Source organism: Pseudophryne corroboree, chromosome 3, assembly GCF_028390025.1.
Source record: "Pseudophryne corroboree isolate aPseCor3 chromosome 3, aPseCor3.hap2, whole genome shotgun sequence".
Lineage (NCBI taxonomy): Eukaryota > Metazoa > Chordata > Amphibia > Anura > Myobatrachidae > Pseudophryne > Pseudophryne corroboree.
The window spans coordinates 717124664-717140978 of NC_086446.1; positions in this window are offsets into that span (position 1 = coordinate 717124664).

A 16315-nucleotide genomic window follows, 5' to 3' on the forward strand; every position below is an offset into this window, starting at 1 on the left:
TTACAACCCGCCCCAGAAGAGTGTACCTTAGTGTTGCAGAGAATAAGGAGGATGAAGAAAGATACCAGTAACAATAACACACTATGAATTGGGGATTATTTAGCATCTCTTAACTGTGGAATCAGATGCTTCAGCTGAAATGAAATGGGGAGGCTGGATTATATCTATGGGAACTGAAGGCATTGAATAAAGAGCAGTTTACAGCTATTTTAAATACAATTTGTGGAGAATGGGAAGAGCTGTAAAAGTGCAGCAAAATAATAATTTATTCAATAATATATACCACATTGAAAGACTGAGATCATCCCAAATTCTCTTATGTTAAGGAATGTTGAGGAGGTGATATTGCAAGGGCCGCAGTTGTTAGAGAGACATACAGTGCCCTTGCTATAACTATTCACCCCCCTAAAGTCAGTACTTTGTAGAGCCAGCTTTTGCGGCAATTACAGCTGCAAGTCGCTTTGGTTAAGTCTCTATGAGCTTGCCAAATCTTGCCACTGGGATTTTTGCCCATTCCTCAAGGCAAAACTGCTCCAGCTCCTTCATGTTGGATGGTTTCCGCTTGTGAACAGCAATCTTCAAGTCTGACCACAGATTCTCAATTGGATTGAGATCTGGGCTTTGACTAGGCCATTCCAACACATTTAAATGTTCCCCTTAAACCAGTCGTGTGTTGCTTTAGCAGTATGCTTCAGGTCATTGTCCTGCTGGAAGGTGAACCTCCGTCCCAGTCTCAAATCACAGGCAGACTGAAACAGGTTTTGCTCAAGAATATCCCTGTATTTAGCACCATCCATCTTTCCCTCTACTCGAAACAGTTTCCCAGTCCCTGCTGATGAAAAACATCCGCACAGCATGATGCTGCCACCACCATGTTTCACTGTGGGGATGGTGTTCTTGGGGTGATGGGATGTTTTGGGTTTGCGCCAAAGATATTCAGCTGAAGTCGGATCCATTCCGACATTCATTTGTCGGAATGGATCCGTCCTGGGCTATTCAATGCAATCTCAATTAGACTTTAAAAAAAGTCGAATTGAGATGCGGGAGCTGAAATGGGGAGAGCCGTGGGCAGACGGGGGAGAGCAGCGCCACAGCAGCGTAGCCGGAGGAAGTCACCGTCACCACTCACGGCAGGTTCCACCCAGCTCCAGCAAGCGAGGTCTCGCTTGCTGGAGCCAGGTGGACGCTGCTGTGACACTTCCACCGGCGCTGCTCTCCCCCGTCTGCCCACGGTACACCCCATCTCTGCTCCCGCCTCTCACTTCGACTTTTTTTAAAGTCGAATTGAGATGGTCGAAAAGGGGGCAAAAACCTGTCGGTTTTGGCCCCATTATCGACGCCAGCACACAGATCGGCAGCTATTCCACCGATCCACGTGCTTTTCGACAAGTCGAATTTCTCGACTTGTCGAATAATTTGGAGTTAGATTGAATGGGTCGGAAGCCCTTCCGACCGAAAAAAGTAGAAAACTGACGTCTTTTCGACAGACGGCAGCTTTCAACTTCAATTGAATATACCCCATAGAGTTTTCCTTGGTGGACGAAAAGCTCAGTTTTAGTCTCATCTGACCAGAGCACCTTCCTCCATACATTTGGGGAGTCGTCCACATTTCTTTTGAAAAACTCAAAACGTGCCTTCTTATTTTTCTCATACATCCTATAGGATGCTGGGGTCACATCAAGAACCATGGGGTATAGACGGGATCCGCAGGAGACATGGGCACTTTAAGACTTTCAAAGGGTGTGAACTAGCTCCTCCCTCTATGCCCCTCCTCCAGACTCCAGTTTAGAATCTGTGCCCAGTGAGACTGGATGCACTCTGAGGAGCTCTACTGAGTTTCTCTGAAAAAAGACTTATGTTAGGTTTTTTATTTTCAGGGAGACTGCTGGCAACAGTCTCCCTGCTTCATGAGACTTAGGGGAGAGAAGTCAGACCTACTTCCTACTTAGGTGAGTAGAAGAAGAAAAGAAGACTTCAGTGACGGCTTCTGAGGTACCGCAGCGCTCGCACGCTGCGCGCCATGCTCCCACGCACAGTGGCACTACGGGGTGCAGGGCGTGGGGGGGGCACCCTGGGCAGCATATATGACCTTTATAAGTAACTGGCAAGAGCGGTCATAGTGCCAGGGCACTGTCCGGACCCCCGCCAGTATAAAAATGTATTTGAAAAGAGCGGGTCTGAAGCGCGCCATTATGGGGGTGGAGCTTAGCCCTCACAGCACACAACCCGGCGCCATTTTCTCTACACAAGGCTGCAGAGACGCTGGTCCTTCCTCACACTGCTGCATGAGTATCAGGGTGAAAAACGGGGGGGGGGGGGGGGGGGGGGGACAGTTATTTTGGTGCATTATATGTTAACTATAAAAGCGCTGCAGGTATGGGGCATTTTCTGTGGTGTTTCAGACCGGGATTGAGCGCTGGGGTGTGAGCTGGCAATAACTCCCTCTGTGTCCCTCTGACAGGCTTTACTGTGGGTCTGTCCCCTATAGATAGGCCCAGTGTGTCTGGGTGTGTTGGGTGCACGTATGTCGGCATGTCTGAGGCGGAGTGCTCTTCCCAGGAGGAGACTATGTTAGGGACACAAACGGCTGTGGGAGTGACCCTGTCGGCACCGCCGACACCTGGTTGGGTGAATGTTTTGAGTGCATTGAATGCAAATGTGGCTCTGATAAATAAGAGATTGGATAAATCTGAGTCTCAGAACAAGGCATGGAAGAAATCCGTAGAGGATGTGTTGTTACAAGTCCAGACCCTCGGGGTCACAAAAACGTTCATTTGCCCAGCTGGCAGACACGGATACCGACACTGACTCAAGTGTCGACTATAGTGATGCCAGATTAGAGCCAAAACTGGCAAAGAGCATTCAGTACATGATTGTGGCAATAAAAGACGTATTACATATCACTGAGGACCCTACTGTTCCTGATACTAGGGTCTGTATGTATAAAGGAAAGAAACCTGAGGTAACGTTTCCTCCCTCTCATGAACTGAACACGCTTTGTGAAAAGGTTTGGGAAAATCCTGACAAAAAGTTTCAGATTCCCAAAAGGACTCCAGTGGCGTATCCGTTTCCCTCTGGGGATAGGGAAAAATGGGAGTCACCCCCCATTGTGGACAAAGCTCTATCACGGCTGTCCAAAAAGGTGGCTCTTCCGTCCCCTGACACAGCAGCCCTAAAGGATCCTGTGGATCGTAGGCAGGAAAATACATTGAAATCCATTTGTCACCACGGGTACGCTACTCAGACCAGCCATTGCATCTGCGTGGGTGAGTAGTGCTATCGAAAAATGGGCAGATAACTTGTCATCTGAAATAGATACCCTGGATAGGGATAGCGTTCTTTTGACACTAGGTTATATCAGGGACGCTGCAGTCTACCTAAAGGATGCTGCGAGGGATATTGGCCTCTTGGGATCAAGGGCCAATTGCCATGGCAGTCTCAGCTAGGAGAGCATTGTGGATTCATCAATGGAATGCTGATGCTGACTCTAAGAAAGCTATGGAGTCTCTACCGTATAAAGGTGGTGTATTGTTTGGTGACAGCCTCGCTGACTTGGTATCTACGGCTACCGCGGGTAAGTCATAATTTTTACCTTATGTGCCTGCACCACAAAAGAAAGCACACCACTATCAGATGCAGTCCTTTCGGCCCAATAAATACAGAAAAGGCAGAGGGTCTTCCTTCCTTGCTTCTAGAGGAAAGGGAAAAGGTAAACGATCACCGGCCGTGGCCGGTTCCCAGGAGCAGAAGTCCTCCCCGGTTTCTGCCAAATCCACCGCATGACGCTGGGGCTCTTCTGTGGGAGTCCGCACCGGTGGGGACACGTCTCAGACTCTTCAGTCAGTGCTGGGCTCATTCGGCCCTGGACCCATGGGTTTTAGAAATAGTGTCCCAGGGATACAAACTGGAGTTTCAAAACGTTCCCCCTCGCCGATTTTTCAAATCGGCCTTGCCAGCTTCTATTCTGGACATGGAGGTGGTACGCGCCGCAATACAAAAATTGTGTCACAATCAAGTCATTGTCAGGGTTCCCCCGTCGCAACAGGGAGAAGGCTTTTATTCGAGTCTGTTCGTGGTCCCGAAGCCAGACGGCTCAGTCAGACCAATCCTGAACCTCAAATCCCTCAATTTCTACCTGAGAAAATTCAAATTCAAGATGGAATCTCTCCGGGCAGTGATCTCCAGTCTGGAGGAGGGGGATTTTATGGTGTCGGTAGACATAAACGATGCCTACTTACATGTTCCCATTTATCCTCCACATCAGGCTTACCTGAGGTTTGCAGTTCAGGATTGTCATTACCAATTTCAGACGTTGCCGTTTGGTCTGTCCACGGCTCCGAGGGTTTTCACCAAAGTAATGGCCGAAATGATGGTTCTCCTGCGCAAACAAGGAGTCACAATTATTCCGTACTTGGACGATCTCCTGATAAAGGAGAGATCCAGGGACAAATTACTGCAGAACATTACGCTCTCCCTGACAATTCTGCAGCAACATGGTTGGCTCCTAAACTTGCCAGTTTGTTCCGACGAGACGGTTGTTGTTTTTGGGAATGATTCTGGACACAGAATTACAAAGAGTTTTTTTTCCAGTGGAAAAGGCTCTGGAAATTCAGAACCTGGTCAAACAAATTCTGAAACCAGCAAGAGTATCGATCCATCAATGCACTCGGTTGCTGGGGAAGATGGTGGCGGCCTACGAGGCCATTCAGTTTGGCAGATTCCATGCCAGAGTTATTTCAGTGGGACCTGTTGGACAAGTGGTCCGGGTCCCATCTGCACATGCACTGAAGGATAATCCGGTCTTCCAAGACCAGAATCTCACTCCTGTGGTGGCTGCACAGCTCTCACCTCGTAGAGGGTCGCAGGTTTGGGATCCAGGACTGGATCCTAGTGACCACGGATGCAAGTCTCCGAGGCTGGGGAGCAGTCACATAGGGGGAAAGCTTCCAGGGAAGATGGTCAAGCCAGGAAATTTGTCTACACATAAACGTTCTGGAGTTAAGGGCCACTTACAACGGCCTTCTGCATGCGGAACATCTTCTTCGCAATCGGGCCGTCTTGATTCAGTCGGACAACATAACAGCAGTAGCGTACATAAACCACCAGGGCGGAACAAAAAGCAGAACGGCAATGGCAGAGGCTACAAAGGTTCTCCGCTGGGCGGAAAGGCATACAAGCGCTCTGTCAGCGATCTTCATTCCAGGAGTGGACAACTGGGAACCAGACTTCCTCAGCAGACACAATCTCCATCCAGGAGAGTGGGGTCTTCATCAAGAGGTCTTTGCAGAAGTGACAAGTCTTTGAGGAATTCCTCAAAATAGACATGATGGCATCTCGTCTCAAAAAGAAACTTCAGAGATATTGTTCCAGGTCGAGAGACCCTCAAGCAATAGCAGTGGACGCCTTAGTGACACCGTGGGTGTTTCAGTCGGTGTATGTGTTTCTTCCGCTTCCACTCGTTCCAAAAGTGATAAAGATCGCTTGAACAAAGGTTCAAGCGATCCTCATTGTTCCAGACTGGCCAAGGAGGGCTTGGTATCCAGATCTTCAGGAATAACTCATAGGAGATCCCTGGCCTCTTCCTCTGAGAGAATATCTGTTACAGCAGGGGCCGTGCGTGTTCCAAGACTTACCGCGACTTCGTTTGACGGCTTGGCGGTTGAACGCCGGATCCTAGCCCGAAAGGGTATTCCCAAGGAAGTCATCCCCACTCTTATTCAGGCCAGAAAAGGAGTAACGTCTAAACAATTTCCACCGTATTTGGAGAAAATATGTGTCTTGGTGTGAATCCAGGAAGGCTCCTACGGAAGAATTTCAGTTAGGACATTTTCTCCATTTTCTACAAGCTGGTGTGGATGCGGGCCTAAAGTTGGGCTCAATTAAAGTACAAATTTCAGCCTTATCGGTTTTCTGCAAAAAACAATTGGCCTCCCTTCCAGAAGTTCAGACTTTCGTGAAAGGCGTGTTGCACATCCAACCTCCCTTTGTGCCCTAAGTGGCACGGTGGGATCTTAACGTGGTGTTGCAATACCTTCAATCTCATTGGTTTGAACCTTTACAGAAGGTAGAGTTGAAATTCCTCACTTGGAAAGTGGTCATGCTGTTGGCCTTGGCATCCGCAAGGCGGGTGTCTGAATTAGCGGCCTTGTCTCACAAGAGCCCTTATTTGATCTTCCATGAAGATAGAGCAGAGTTGAGGACTCGTCAGCAATTTCTGCTGAAAGTAGTTTTGTCGTTCCACTTGAACCAACCTATTGTGGTGCCAGTGGCTACTGACGCCTTGGTGGAATCGAAGTTTCTCGATGTAGTCAGAGCTTTGAAAATTTATGTCGCCAGAACGACTCAGTTTAGGAAAACGGAGGCTCTGTTTGTCCTGTATGCTCACAACGAGATTGGGGCTCCTGCTTCCAAGCAGACAATTGCGCGCTGGATCTGTCATACGATTCAGCATGCTCATTCTACGGCTGGATTGCCATTACCGAAATCGGTGAAAACCCATTCTACCAGAAAGGTGGGCTCGTCCTGGGCGGCTGCCCGGGGGGTCTCTGCATTACAACTTTGCCGAGCGGCTACTTGGTCGGGTTCAAACACATTTGCGAAGTTCTACAAGTTTGATACCCTGGCTGATGAGGACCTCATGTTTGGTCAATCGGTGCTGCAGAGTCATCCGCACTCTCCCGCCCGTTCTAGAGCTTTGGTATAACCCCATGGTTCTTGATGTGACTTCAGCATCCTCTAGGACGTATGAGAAAATAGGATTTTAATACCTACCGGTAAATCCTTTTCTTAGTCCGTAGAGGATGCTGGGCGCCCATCCCAGTGCGTACTGTATCTGCAGTTTTTTGTTACGTTTCAACACATGTTGTGTTACGTTTTTTAGTCAGCCTGTTGCGGACGTTGTTCATGCTGTTGACTTGCGTTATGTTGAATGACATGTTGTACGGCGTGCTTGAGGTGTGAGCTGGTATGTATCTCACCTTGGTTTAACAATAAATCCTTTTCCTCTAAATGTCCCTCTCCCTGGGCACAGTTCCTATAACTGGAGTCTGGAGGAGGGGCATAGAGGGAGGAGCCAGTTCCCAGCCTTTGAAAGTCTTAAAGTGCCCATGTCTCCTGCGCATCCCGTCTATACCCCATGGTTCTTGATGTGACCCCAGCATCCTCTACGGACTAAGAGAAAAGGATTTACCGGTAGGTATTAAAATCCTATTTTAACACTAAGCAATGGCTTTTTTCTGGCCATTCTTCCATAAAGCACAGCTGTTAGGATCTCCTGCTCTGTGCTGCCACGTCGCCATGGCAACCGGGAGGCAAGTGTTAGCGAAGTAACCTGAGCGCAGCTGATACTCCGGTCCGGGTTTTTACTGTGTAGTGGTTACAGGCTCTGTGCACGGCAGGGAATCCGGCGCTGGTTTTGTGCTCACAGTCTGTGAGGTCTGAGTGGGGCGTGGACAGCACCTGCTATATAAACCATCCTCTCAGGCTAGGCAAATGCTGCTGAATCTTTGTTTGTTAGTCAGTTCCAGAGAGTTAGCTAGTACTGTGTGACTTTGTATTTACTTGTTGCTTACTGCGAATAGGCCTTGGGATTCGGTACTTCATTCTGCCAATCCGGACCTAGCAGTAAGACTGGAGTCAGTTGTTTGACCTGCTGGGGTTCTTTTGCTATTCTGTGAACCCAGCAGGTTTGCGGCTGTACTCTCAGACCTGCTTGCTTAATCCTCCCTCACTGTGCAGGGCGTCCAGGTGTCAGTTTAGTGGCAGTAAGCTGAACCTGTGCCCTGCAAGTGGGGGTTAGGATTGTGGATACTCTCCTTGTGTCTATATTTCTATCTCTGACCAAAGAGTTTATTCCCACACCCGTTGGTAACCCTTTGGGGTTTTTTCTGTTGCTCTTAGCAACATCATTTCAGGTGCTCCACATGTTAAATCACTACACCTCGCTTCATTGTCCGCTCTATTCCATCTGAGCATTCCTGACACTAGGGAGACACCCAATTCCTGAGCCTTTGGGCTTCTCCGTTCACTTTGTGTTTATTAGTTATTCCATCACCTCCTGTGTATGTTATGTTATACTGTCTGTGAGTTCGTTTGCTTCGCTTCCCTCTCTGTTCATACACCGGTATACTCCTGTTAGCACTGGTGTGTGTAACATATTCAGCAGCCCTACTCCTGTTGAAATTTTGTGGGAATATGGAGCATACCCCTCAAAATACTTTGCAACAGGTGGTCGATCAGGTGCAGGTCCTGACTCGACAATTTAATGAGATGTCCATTAAAATGAACACCCCGCAGGCCGCTAGCGGAGCTCCCGCAGCAGCAGCGGCAAGTTCAGGGGTTAAGGAGCTGAAAGTAAATCTCCCGGATCGTTTTTCTGGAGATCGCTCGCAGTTCTTTTGTTTCAAGGAGAGCTGTAAGCTATATTTCAGGCTTAGGCCCCAGTCTTCTGGGTCGGAGATTCAGCGGGTGGGCATGGTGATTTCCTTGCTACAAGGAGACCCACAGGTCTGGGCATATGGGTTACAGCCTGACTGTCCATCGCTTAAAAATGTTGATGCTTTTTTTACGGCACTGGGCATTTTGTATGATGACCCTGACAAGATGGCTTCAGCCGAGGCTCAGATTACGGTTCTTAAGCAAGGGCGACGGCCAGCTGAGGTTTATAGTACGGAGTTTCGGAGGTTGGCTCATGATACCCAGTGGAAAGACCCAGCCCTGAGAAACCAGTACCGAAGGGGCCTTTCTGACCAGATAAAGGACCAACTGGTACAATATCCCTCGCCTGATAGCTTAGATCAGCTCATGCAGTTATCCATCCGGGTGGATAGACGGCTGAGAGAGCGTAGGCTTGAAAGGGAGACCGCAGTTTCCTTTTTTCCCAAGGGAACCTCAGACTCTGAGGAACATTCCCGAGGAGCCTATGCAGATTGGGGCTACCCGCCTCTCCTCGCGTGAGAAGACGCGGAGGAGACAGCAGGGTTTGTGTTTGTACTGTGGGAATAAAGGTCATGTTGTAGTATCATGCCCAGAAAAAACGGAAAACTTCAGGGCCTGAGGGTGATGGGAAATATCCTGTCAGGTCAGAAGTCAGAATTTCCCAAAAAGACTTTTCTCATTCCGGTGACTTTGGAGATCCTCGGTCAAACTGTCAAGACTGAGGCCTTTGTTGACAGTGGGGCCGATGGGGTTTTCATGGACCGTCAATTCGCCCTGGAACACTCTGTTCCCTCAGTACCTTTGGCATCAGAGATTGAGATCTTTGGGTTAAACGGGGAACCATTGTCCCAGGGTAAAATTACCTCCTGCACCAGCCAAATTCCTTTGTTTATTGGAGCCACACACTCTGAAAAATTGTCTTTTTATGTGACTGTCTGTTCTTTTGCCCCATTGGTTTTGGGGTTACCCTGGTTAAGGGCCCATAACCCTCAATTTGACTGGGTCTCTGGGGAGATTCTTAGTTGGTGTAGTGATTTTTTTCAGGAGTTGCTTGAGCCTTCCAGTCAGGCTCTCGCAGCTAAGTTTGCCAGGATTGCCAGGATGTTATGCAGATTTTGCGGATGTGTTCTCCAAAAAAGTTGCGGAGGTACTACCTCCCCATCGCCCCTATGACTGTGCCATTGATTTGTTGCCGGATGCTAAGCTTCCTAAGAGCAGGTTGTACTCCCTGTCACGTCCTGAGACTCAGGCTATGGCAGAGTACATTCAGGAGAACTTGGCTATGGGATTTATCAGACCCTCACAGTCCCCAGTTGGGTCGGGGTTCTTCTTCGTGGGTAAAAAGGACGGTTCGTTGCGACCCTGCATCGACTTCAGGGAATTGAACCGTATCACGATTAAAAACTCGTACCCACTGCCTCTCATTTCGGTTTTGTTTGACCAGCTTCGTACTGTCACCATTTTTTCTAAGATTGACCTACGCGGTGCTTACAATCTAATCCGAATAAGAGAGGGGGATGAATGGAAGACTGCCTTTAATACCCACTCAGGGCATTATGAATATTTGGTGATGCCTTTTGGGCTCTCTAATGCCCCGGCAGTCTTCCAGGAATTCATGAACGATGTGCTCAGGGAATATTTGGATAGATTCTTAGTTGTTTATCTAGATGACATCCTAATCTTCTCTCATTCCCTGGAGGAACATCGGAAGCATGTATGCTTAGTCCTCCAGAAACTCAGAGACCACCAGCTTGGGGCGAAGCTGGAGAAGTGCGAGTTTGAAGTCCAGCAAATCGCATTTCTAGGGTATATGATCTCCTCAGAAGGTTTCCAAATGGAGGGTTCTAAGGTACAGGCAGTCCTGGATTGGGTGCAGCCCACTAGTTTGAAGGCGCTTCAGCGTTTTCTGGGCTTTGCGAATTTTTATAGACGGTTTATCGCTGGATTTTCGTCTATAGTGGCCCCCTTGGTGGCACTCACTAAGAAAGGGGCGAATGTTGCTCACTGGTCTTGTGAGGCCAAAGCGGCCTTTGCCCATCTCAAAAGGGCATTTGTCTCGGCCAAGGTGCTGCGACACCCAGATCCAGAGCGTCCTTTTGTGGTAGAAGTGGATGCCTCTGAGATAGGTATTGGGGCAGTGCTCTCTCAGATGGGGGTGTCTGATAATCGCCTTCATCCCTGTGCTTACTTTTCCCGTAAATTTTCGTCTGCCGAGATGAATTATGATGTGGGTAACCGGGAATTGTTGGCTATAAAGGAGGCACTCGGGGAGTGGAGACACTGGCTTGAGGGGGCTAAGTTTGTGGTCTCAATTCTCACAGACCATAAGAATCTGGCATATTTAGAGTCAGCGAAGCGGCTCAATGCCAGGCAGGCACGATGGGCTTTGTTTTTTGCTCGCTTTAATTTTTTTATAACATATCGCCCTGGGTCAAAAAACATCAAGGCTGATGCGCTCTCGCGGAGTTTTTGCTCCAGTTCAAGAGACCACCGAGGAGCCATTGCCCATTGTGTCCCCATCATGTATTAAAAGTGAGCATTACCCAGGACCTCTTGTCATTAGTCCTTAGAGCACAGGAGCAGGCTCCTCCAGACCTTCCGGTAGGTCTCTTGTTTGTGCCTCCTAGGTTAAGACAGCGAGTGTTCCTGGAATTCCATGCCAAGAGGTCGGCAGGGCATCCGGGTATTGCCAGAACTCGGGAGTTGCTGTCTAGGGCGGTGTGGTGGCCCTCGGTGGCTAGGGATGTGGATCAGTGGGTTCGGGCATGTGACGTTTGTGCCCGAAATAAAACTCCTAGAGGGGTTCCTGTCGGCCCATTACATCCACTCTCTATTCCGTCTAAGCCATGGACCCACATTTCCATGGATTTTGTGGTGGACTTGCCCAAATCCTCGGGGATGACAGCCATTTGGGTTGTCGTTGACAGGTTTTCGAAGATGGCGCATTTCGTTCCACTGGTTGGGTTGCCATCGGCCAGACGCCTGTCTGAGTTATTTATGCAGCATGTTGTGCGCCTCCACGGGTTGCCACTTGATGTGGTCTCTGACCGTGGATCCCAGTCTGTGGCCAAATTCTGGAGGGCATTTTGTTCTGATCTCCAGATTTCTGTGAGCTTGTTGTCAGGCTACCATCCACAGTCTAATGGGCAGACTGAGAGGGTGAACCAGTCCTTGGAGCAGTTCCTCAGGTGTTATGTCTCCAAGTGTCATACTGACTGGGTTGCTCATCTGTCCATGGCGGAGTTTGCCTATAACAACGCGGCTCACCCTGCTACAGGGATCTCTCCCTTCCTTTGTGTGTATGGGCATCATCCTAAGGCCAATTCTTTTGACCCCCTGGATTCCACGCCTGGTGGTTCCTCTGTTGTTTCGGTCCTTAGGGGTATTTGGAGGAAAGTGAAGAAAGCCCTTGTGTCTGTGTCATTAGTGACCAAAAGGGTTTTTGATAAGCGGAGAAGACCCTGCAGCTTCAAATTAGGAGACTTCGTCTGGTTGTCCACCAAGAATTTGAAGTTGAGACAGCCATCTCATAAGTTAGGTCCCCGGGTTCATCGGCCCTTATAAGATCACCAGGGTTATCAATCCGGTGGCATTTCAGTTAGATCTGCCCCGTTCATTGGGTATCAATAAAACATTTCATTGTTCCCGTTTAAAACTGGCGGTTAGTAATCCTTCTTCCAGTGGAAGACCTTCTCCTCTTCTGATACGGGGTCAGAGGGAGTTTGTGGTTGAAAGGGTTCTTGACTCCAAGATGGTTCGGGGTCGGCTGTCATTTTTGGTGCACTGGAAGTTGTATGGCCCAGAGGAGCGGTCGTGGGTGCGCAGTTGTGATCTTCATGCCCCCAGACTGATACGCTCTTTCTTCTCGCAGTTCCCCGATAAACCCGGTGGTAGGGGTTCTTTGACCCCTCGTCAGAGGGGGGGTACTGTTAGGATCTCCTGCTCTGTGCTGCCACGTCGCCATGGCAACCGGGAGGCAAGTGTTAGCGAAGTAACCTGAGCGCAGCTGATACTCCGGTCCGGGTTTTTACTGTGTAGTGGTTACAGGCTCTGTGCACGGCAGGGAATCCGGCGCTGGTTTTGTGCTCACAGTCTGTGAGGTCTGAGTGGGGCGTGGACAGCACCTGCTATATAAACCATCCTCTCAGGCTAGGCAAATGCTGCTGAATCTTTGTTTGTTAGTCAGTTCCAGAGAGTTAGCTAGTACTGTGTGACTTTGTATTTACTTGTTGCTTACTGCGAATAGGCCTTGGGATTCGGTACTTCATTCTGCCAATCCGGACCTAGCAGTAAGACTGGAGTCAGTTGTTTGACCTGCTGGGGTTCTTTTGCTATTCTGTGAACCCAGCAGGTTTGCGGCTGTACTCTCAGACCTGCTTGCTTAATCCTCCCTCACTGTGCAGTGCGTCCAGGTGTCAGTTTAGTGGCAGTAAGCTGAACCTGTGCCCTGCAAGTGGGGGTTAGGATTGTGGATACTCTCCTTGTGTCTATATTTCTATCTCTGACCAAGGAGTTTATTCCCACACCCGTTGGTAACCCTTTGGGATTTTTTCTGTTGCTCTTAGCAACATCATTTCAGGTGCTCCACATGTTAAATCACTACACCTCGCTTCATTGTCCGCTCTATTCCATCTGAGCATTCCTGACACTAGGGAGACACCCAATTCCTGAGCCTTTGGGCTTCTCTGTTCACTTTATGTTTATTAGTTATTCCATCACCTCCTGTGTATGTTATGTTATACTGTCTGTGAGTTCGTTTGCTTCGCTTCCCTCTCTGTTCATACACCGGTATACTCCTGTTAGCACTGGTGTGTGTAACACCAGCTCTATAGAGTGTACGGCTTATTTGTGGTCATATGCGCAGATACACCAGTCTCTGCTGTGGAAATCTGCAGCTCCTTCAGGGTTACCTTTGGTCTCTGTGCTGCCTCTCTGATTAATGCCCTCCTTGCCCAGTCTGTGAGTTTTGTGTCGCCAGCCCTCTTTTGGCAGGTTTGTTGTGGTACCATGTTACTTCCATTTGAAGATGATGGATTAATGGTGCTCCGGGGGATCATCAAAGATTTGGATAACCCAACCCTGACTTGTACTTCTCAACAACTTTGTCCCTGACTTGTTTGTAGAGCTCCTTGATCTTCATGGTGTGATGCCTCTTGCTTAGTGGTGTTGCATCCTCTGGGGCCTTTCAGAAAAGGTGTGTTTATACTGACAGATCATGTGACACTTAGATTGCACACAGGTGGACTTCATTTCACTAATTATGTGACTTCTGATGGTAATTGGTTGCACCAGAACTTTTGAGGGGCTTCATAGTAAAGGGGGTGAATATAGATGCACATGCTAATTTTCAATTTTTTATTTATAAAAATATTTTTTTATATACATTTTTCTCATTTCACTTCACCAACTTAGGATATTTTGTGCAGATCCATCACATAAAATTCAGATTAAAAATGAATAAAATTACAGGTTGTAATGTAACAAAATAGGTAAAAAGCCAAGGGTGGTGAATACTGAGTCTGGGACTCCAGGTCGACACCAAAAAAAGTCGGCACCTGAAATAGGTCAACATGGACAAAAGGTCAATGTGAACAAGGTCGACATGGAAAAAGGTTGACGTGAGTTTTTATGTTTTCTTGGTGTTGTTTTCTTCATAAAGTGACGGGGAACCCCAAGTATACCCCTTTAGGTCCTTAAAACACGGGTAAATGCACAGGGGCGCGCATTTACCCGTGTTTTTCCCTAGTGGAAAAGGGTCCCCATGTAAATTCCCGGATCAAGTAATCCGGGAATCCTACCCGGGTAGCTAGCCGGGTTGAACACGTGTTCAACCCAGTAAGCTGTCTAGTGTGAACGGGAGCCGTGTCGAGGTGACACGGCTCCCGTTCACAGTGTATGCGAGGGCGGCGCTGGGAGATCATGTGATCTCCCAGCGCCGCGTCACTAGCAGCGTCACCAACCCGGCAATATGCCGGGTTGGTGAGCGCTGTCTGAAAGGGGGCTGTAGCACGGGTCGCAGCCGTGTCAGGCGACACCGCTTGCGACCCGTGCTTGTAGTGGAAAAGGGGTATTAGTGCACTGTGTCCGCTCGCCATGCTTCGGGGCAAGGTTATCGTTCCCAACTGTAGTCCACGTGGATCGTAAAGTATGAAAAAGTTCAAAAATTGGAAAAAAAGAAGTGAAAAACTCATGTCGACCTTTTTCACGTCGACATTTTGTTCATGTCAGGTGCCAACCTAAGGTGTGTCGACCTGGAGTCCGGATACTGTGAATACTTTAGCAAAGAACTGTAATGGGTATGGTATGGAGAATCTGAAAACTACCAAAGGCTGTTGATCATGATATGTAGTGATGGGACTTCCAGTGGGTGTAAAGGGTGTGCCCGCTATGGCCCAGAGGTGCTGCCACCCTTGCCTCAGACACCCACAAGACAAGACCTAATTCCTATTCCGACTGGTTCATGTGCTCAAAGAGGCCCCCACTCTGCTCAGAAAGGAACAGATTGGAGGGGCCTGGCAGGCTAATGCGGCATTGTCGGGCCTCTACTTTGTTTTGGGGTCTGGCGATGCGTGGTCCTGCTCTTGATCATACGCATCCAATCTTCAAACTACAGTATGCAAAACCAGTTGTAGTAAACGAAGAGATTCACCTATAACGATTCATCTGACAAGATAGAAGCAACTTACTAAACTTTGTTTTGCAGTATGGTTTTCCTCCCCCCTGACAACATATAATTGACTTTTATTTGAAAGATTAGCATGCAACCTAATTAAAACACATTCCATTAATCATCTTAGGCAGATGAAAAGCACACAGCTGCAACGTCTCTAATTAGAATTTGATGATGTAATAAATAGGCTCAATTTATTACATTCGTTCCTGCTTACTCAAGGGAGCCCAAACCCTTTCAGAGCAGTGCAGAAATGCAAAGTGCTCAGAATTCCGGAAGCAAAAAGCAGACTTGTTCACGGAGACAGTATAGCTTCTGTACAAGCACTCAATGGGAATTGCATGCTAGTATTATTATACAAATCATGTTCTAAAAGATATCATATATATATATATATCTATCTATCTATATATATCTCTCTCTCTCTCTCTATATATATATATATCTATATCTATCTCTCTCTACATATATATTTGTGTTTATAGCGAGGTTTAAAACGACACACACAAACACACCTCTATTATATTTAAACTGGCGAGTGCCTCCTACAAGGTGGAGTGGTGAAATATAGTGCTCTTATCTTCGTATATGAGTAGAATTGTAGTCTGGTTGGGAGCAATCTTTTTGCCCTATGCCGGTGGTTCTCAAACTGTGTGCCGTGGCACCCTGGGGTGCCTTGGGATACTTGCAGAGGTGCCTTGGATTGGTGGCCCAGGACAAAATCAAATTCTTTATGGTCAATGTAATAGGCAAAACCAGTGCCGGTGGCTGACAATCATAAAATATGTGGACAAACACAAGTAAATATTGTCCGTCACCACACACATAATATACATAATCAGTGACCTAAAGTTTTAAGTCAGCATGTACTCCCCTATTGTAACATCCACAATCATATATGCAGAAAGCTCCCAAACCTTAGCATGTGAAAAACGGGATCCGGTCTGTAGGTCGACAGTAACTAGGTCGACCACTTTTGGTCGACAGTAAGTAGGTCAACAGGTCAAAAGGTCGACATAAGTTTTTCACAATTTTTTTTTCTTTTTTTTGACTTTTTTCATACTTAATGATCCACACTGACTACGATTGGGAATAGTAACCTGTGCAGAGCGAAGCGAGCCATGCTAGGGGACACGGTGCACTAACTGGGGCTCCTGGTCACTGTACGGAGAAAACGACACCAAACCCCCCATAAAAAACTCATGTCGA